Source organism: Eleutherodactylus coqui, chromosome 10, assembly GCF_035609145.1.
Source record: "Eleutherodactylus coqui strain aEleCoq1 chromosome 10, aEleCoq1.hap1, whole genome shotgun sequence".
Lineage (NCBI taxonomy): Eukaryota > Metazoa > Chordata > Amphibia > Anura > Eleutherodactylidae > Eleutherodactylus > Eleutherodactylus coqui.
This window is the reverse complement of record NC_089846.1, coordinates 142,173,792-142,179,920: the sequence shown is the minus strand read 5'-3', so window position 1 is coordinate 142,179,920 and position 6,129 is coordinate 142,173,792.

The following is a 6,129-nucleotide window of genomic DNA, read 5'->3' as shown; positions in this document are numbered from 1 at the left end:
ACACAAGTCAGACGCGTCCGTGGAAACCGCGTAGCACACAAGTCAGACACGTCCGTGGAAACCGCGTAGCACACAAGTCAGACATGTCCATGGAAACGGCGTAACACAGGTCAGATACGTCCGTGGAAACGGCGTGACACAAGTCAAACACATCCGTGGAAACCGCGTAACACAAGTCAGACACGTCCGTGGAAACGGCGTAACACAAGTCAGATACGTCCGTGGAAACGGCGTGACACAAGTCAGACACGTCCGTGGAAACGGCGTAACACAAGTCAGACACGTCCGTGGAAACCGCGTAACACAAGTCAGACACGTCCGTGGAAACCGCGTAACACAGGTCAGATTCGTCCGTGGAAACGGCGTGACACAAGTCAAACACATCCGTGGAAACCACATAACACAAGTCAGACATGTCCGTGGAAACGGCGTAACACAAGTCAGACACGTCCGTGGAAACGGCGTAACACAAGTCAGACACGTCCGTGGAAACGGCGTAACACAAGTCAGACACGTCCGTAGTAACCGCGTAACACACGAGTCCGACACATCCGTGGAAACGGCGTAACACAAGTCAGACACGTCCATGGAAACGGCGTAACACACAAGTCAGACACGTCCGTGGAAACCGCGTAGCACACAAGTCAGACACGCCCGTGGAAACCGCGTAACACAAGTCAGGCACGTCCGTAGAAACGGCGTAACACACAAGTCAGACGCGTCCGTGGAAACCGCGTAGCACACAAGTCAGACACGTCCGTGGAAACCGCGTAGCACACAAGTCAGACATGTCCATGGAAACGGCGTAACACAGGTCAGATACGTCCGTGGAAACGGCGTGACACAAGTCAAACACATCCGTGGAAACCGCCTAACACAAGTCAGACACGTCCGTGGAAACGGCGTAACACAAGTCAGATACGTCCGTGGAAACGGCGTGACACAAGTCAGACACGTCCGTGGAAACGGCGTAACACAAGTCAGACACGTCCGTGGAAACCGCGTAACACAAGTCAGACACGTCCGTGGAAACGGCGTAACACAGGTCAGATACGTCCGTGGAAACGGCGTGACACAAGTCAAACACATCCATGGAAACCGCGTAACACAAGTCAGACACGTCCGTGGAAACGGCGTAACACAAGTCAGATACGTCCGTGGAAACGGCGTGACACAAGTTAGACACGTCCGTGGAAACGGCGTAACACAAGTCAGACACGTCCGTCGAAACCGCGTAACACACAAGTCAGACACGTCCGTGGAAACCGCGTAACACACAAGTCAGACACGTCCGTGGAAACCGCGTAACACACAAGTCAGACACGTCCGTGGAAACCGCGTAACACACAAGTCAGACACGTCCGTGGAAACCGCGTAACACAAGTCAGACACGTCCATGGAAACCGCGTAACACAAGTCAGACACGTCCGTGGAAACCGCGTAACACACAAGTCAGACACGTCCGTGGAAACCGCGTAACACACAAGTCAGACATGTCCGTGGAAACGGCGTAACACAAGTCAGACACGTCCGTGGAAACGGCGTAACACAAGTCAGACACGTCCGTAGTAACCGCGTAACACACGAGTCCGACACATCCGTGGAAACGGCGTAACACAAGTCAGACACGTCCATGGAAACGGCGTAACACACAAGTCAGACACGTCCGTGGAAACCGCGTAGCACACAAGTCAGACACGCCCGTGGAAACCGCGTAACACAAGTCAGGCACGTCCGTAGAAACGGCGTAACACACAAGTCAGACGCGTCCGTGGAAACCGCGTAGCACACAAGTCAGACACGTCCGTGGAAACCGCGTAGCACACAAGTCAGACATGTCCATGGAAACGGCCTAACACAGGTCAGATACGTCCGTGGAAACGGCGTGACACAAGTCAAACACATCCATGGAAACCGCGTAACACAAGTCAGACACGTCCGTGGAAACGGCGTAACACAAGTCAGATACGTCCGTGGAAACGGCGTGACACAAGTCAGACACGTCCGTGGAAACGGCGTAACACAAGTCAGACACGTCTGTGGAAACCGCGTAACACAAGTCAGACACGTCCGTGGAAACGGCGTAACACAGGTCAGATACGTCCGTGGAAACGGCGGGACACAAGTCAAACACATCCGTGGAAACCGCATAACACAAGTCAGACACGTCCGTGGAAACGGCGTAACACAAGTCAGATACGTCCGTGGAAACGGCGTGACACAAGTCAGACACGTCCGTGGAAACGGCGTAACACAAGTCAGACACGTCCGTGGAAACGGCGTAACACAAGTCAGACACGTCCGTGGAAACGGCGTAACACAAGTCAGACACGTCCGTCGAAACCGCGTAACACACAAGTCAGACACGTCCGTGGAAACCGCGTAACACACAAGTCAGACACGTCCGTGGAAACCGCGTAACACACAAGTCAGACACGTCCGTGGAAACCGCGTAACACACAAGTCAGACACGTCCGTGGAAACCGCGTAACACAAGTCAGACACGTCCATGGAAACCGCGTAACACAAGTCAGACACGTCCGTGGAAACCGCGTAACACACAAGTCAGACACGTCCGTGGAAACCGCGTAACACACGAGTCAGACACGTCCGTGGAAACCGCGTAACACAAGTCAGACACGTCCGTGGAAACCGCGTAACACAAGTCAGACATGTCCGTGGAAACGGCGTAACACAAGTCAGACACGTCCGTGGAAACCACATAACACAAGTCAGACATGTCCGTGGAAACGGCGTAACACAAGTCAGACACGTCCGTGGAAACGGCGTAACACAAGTCAGACACGTCCGTAGTAACCGCGTAACACACGAGTCCGACACATCCGTGGAAACCACGTAACACAAGTCAGACACGTCCATGGAAACGGCGTAACACACAAGTCAGACACGTCCGTGGAAACCGCGTAGCACACAAGTCAGACACGCCCGTGGAAACCGCGTAACACAAGTCAGGCACGTCCGTAGAAACGGCGTAACACACAAGTCAGACGCGTCCGTGGAAACCGCGTAGCACACAAGTCAGACACGTCCGTGGAAACCGCGTAGCACACAAGTCAGACACGTCCGTGGAAACGGCGTAACACAAGTCAGACACGTCCGTGGAAACCGCGTAACACAAATCAGACATATCCATGGAAACGGCGTGACACAAGTCAGACACGTCCGTGGAAACGGCGTAACACAAGTCAGACACGTCCGTGGAAACCGCGTAACACAAGTCAGACAGGTCCGTGGAAACGGCGTAACACAAGTCAGACACGTCCGTGGAAACCGCGTAACACAAGTCAGACACATCCGTGGAAACGGCGTAACACAAGTCAGACACGTCCGTGGAAACCGCGTAACACACAAGTCAGACACGTCCGTGGAAACGGCGTGACACAAGTCAGACACGTCCGTAGAAACGGCGTAACACACATCAGACACGTCCGTATAAACAGCGTAACACAAAAGTCAGACACGTCCGTGGAAACCGCGTAACACACAAGTCAGACACGTCCGTAGAAACCATGTAACGCACAAGTCCGTGTGCGCCGCCTCGTTGGTAGTATTTGGGGTCCATATTACGCGTTTGAACGCCTCAGTTCTGCCGTTGTTCGGTATATATTTGTGGCGGCGGTATAAATGGCGCGCCAGCTTTCCCTGCGGGTCGGTATGACTTTGGGGACACCAGATTATGTAGGTCGTTGTGTTTTTTAGGTTTTTGGCATTGCTGCATTCACCGGCGCTGAACTATTCCCGGCGCCCGCGTCCGTTACATGCCGGAGGTCGCTGTCCTCTTGTCCCCTGAGTGATGTAGTGCGCCACGTGCCGCTCAGCAATGTTTCAGCATGGGCCGGCGTCACACGATAGTAGATGCATTCGCTCAGAGATACTTTTTTGCGCTTATGGGTGTATTTATTGTAGCGTTTCGCAGGTTCCGTCGCACGCGTTTCATGCGGCCCCGCTCTACACATACGGGGGGAATTATTATTTTTTCAATGTCACACTGCGCATGTTCGTGATGTCAGAAGCCCGGGCGTGCACAGCGCCAATCACAGCCCGCACGCAATCTTTGCCAGCAGAGCGAATGGGCTGCCACGCTACACGATACAGGTTTCTACGCCTCTGCCCATGTGAATGAGCCCCAAGCCCCCACAGTGACGTTACACACGGCCACGCTACGCTACATCCTGATGCTGGGGATTGCAGGCGCGTTGCGGCTTCCAAGTTGCCATGACTCGACAAGGGCAAGAAATTAAAACTAGATGGTTTTGTTGTGATTGTTGGGTCGCTGCAAACCGTAAGACTGTTTCCATCCAATAGGTGGTGCTGTTGGGGCAGTGTCTATCTAATGTGTGCATTACTGATAGGAGACATCATTAAACGGTCGCATTCCTCAGCTCAGTGGACTGATTTAGTGTTTGTCTCTCTGCTCAGGCTGTCTTGTGTCAGAACAGAAAGTCACTATCAGTGGCCGCCATCGCCACATGATGCTGCTTCCGCCATGGCCACATGATGCTGCTTCCGCCATGGCCACATGATGCCGCTTCCGCCATGGCCACATGATGCCGCTTCCGCCATGGCCACATGATGCCGCTTCCGCCATGGCCACATGATGCCGCTTCCGCCATGGCCACATGATGCCGCTTCCGCCATGGCCACATGATGCCGCTTCCGCCATGGCCACATGATGCCGCTTCCGCCATCGCCACATGATTCCGCTTCCGCCATGGCCACATGATGCCGCTTCCGCCATGGCCACATGATGCTGCTTCCGCCATGGCCACATGATGCTGCGTCTCTGATTATTGGGAGAAGAACCCGGGACGATCAGCTGAACATCCAAACGGCCGAGTTATGAAAGCTTGAGCCAACCAGGTTAAGACGATGGGGTTGTGCCATGGTTTTTGCCACAAGTTGGCATAGTTTTGCACCCGTGCTGTAAATCCGTGGCAATGAGCGGTAAATTGCGATTTTGCGCGATCGCGATTTTAACATTACAAGCCCCATAGACCCCTGCAGGAAAAAAACGCTGCCAATTTCGCAGTGAAAAATAACCTGTAGTGGGCCGTGCCCCTCAGGCTTGTCATGTGGCATCAATGCTGCGGAGATTCCCCAGCAGCCGCATTACAAGCCTCTCGGAGGAGAGGTCTAGAATCGCCTTCACACGGTGCAGGAATGCGCCACATCAAATCCGCAGAGCTTTTTCAAAATTGCTGTAAATCCACAAAATGTCTCTTTATGCTGCAGAATTCAGATACAAGAGTTAGGCCGCCTGCACACGGGCTCCGCCACTGAAAGCCTGCATAGGAGTGCATTACAATACGCACTCCTATGCAGACGGCCGCGGTTTGGCCGGGCGAAATCTCGTGCGGCAAACAAACTGCGGCATGTCCTATTTTTGTGCGGGGCTCGCAGAGCCTCGCACAGAAATGTCATTCACCCGGCCGCCGGCTCCGGTCTGCGCATGTGCCGGCTGCCCGCGGTCGGCACATGAAAGAGCCGGGGTCGCCGGGCGCAGTGAGTACGCGCTTGTCTCTGCAGGCGCTCAGGCCGGCTCCCGCGGCGAGAATTCTCGCCGCCGGATCCGACCCGCTCGTCTGCAGGCGGCCTTAAAATCCACAATTGTGGCCAAATCTGCGCCTAAACGGTGGTCTGACCGCTGTGGATTTACAGGGAATCGGCTACAGGTTTCCACTACAGAAAGCCTGCAGCAAACTCACAATGTGTGAAGCTCCCCCAATGTCCACAGGCGGATCGGAGTTACAGAAGATCCGCAAATCAAGCCGCCTGTAGGGACACATGGGCGTCCGCAGGTGTAATAAGCATGCGGATTGGATCTGCCAACCTATTTGGTCCAGGAAAAAAAATAAATCGCAGCATGCGCCATTCAGTGTAGATCCCGCACGGACGGCTTCCATTGAAGTCAATAGAAGCCTCCAATCCACCGGCCGTCTGCAGGAAAGCAGGAGTTTAAAAAAAACTCCACTGCGGATGTGCGATGGGGCGCCGGCCGGCGCATCCGCAGTGCAGAGAAGACCCAGGCGGGTAAGTAGAAGTCCCGCTGTGTCCTCGGCCACGGGCAGGGTCGGTCCAATCCTGTGGACAGGAGGCCTTACACTTTAC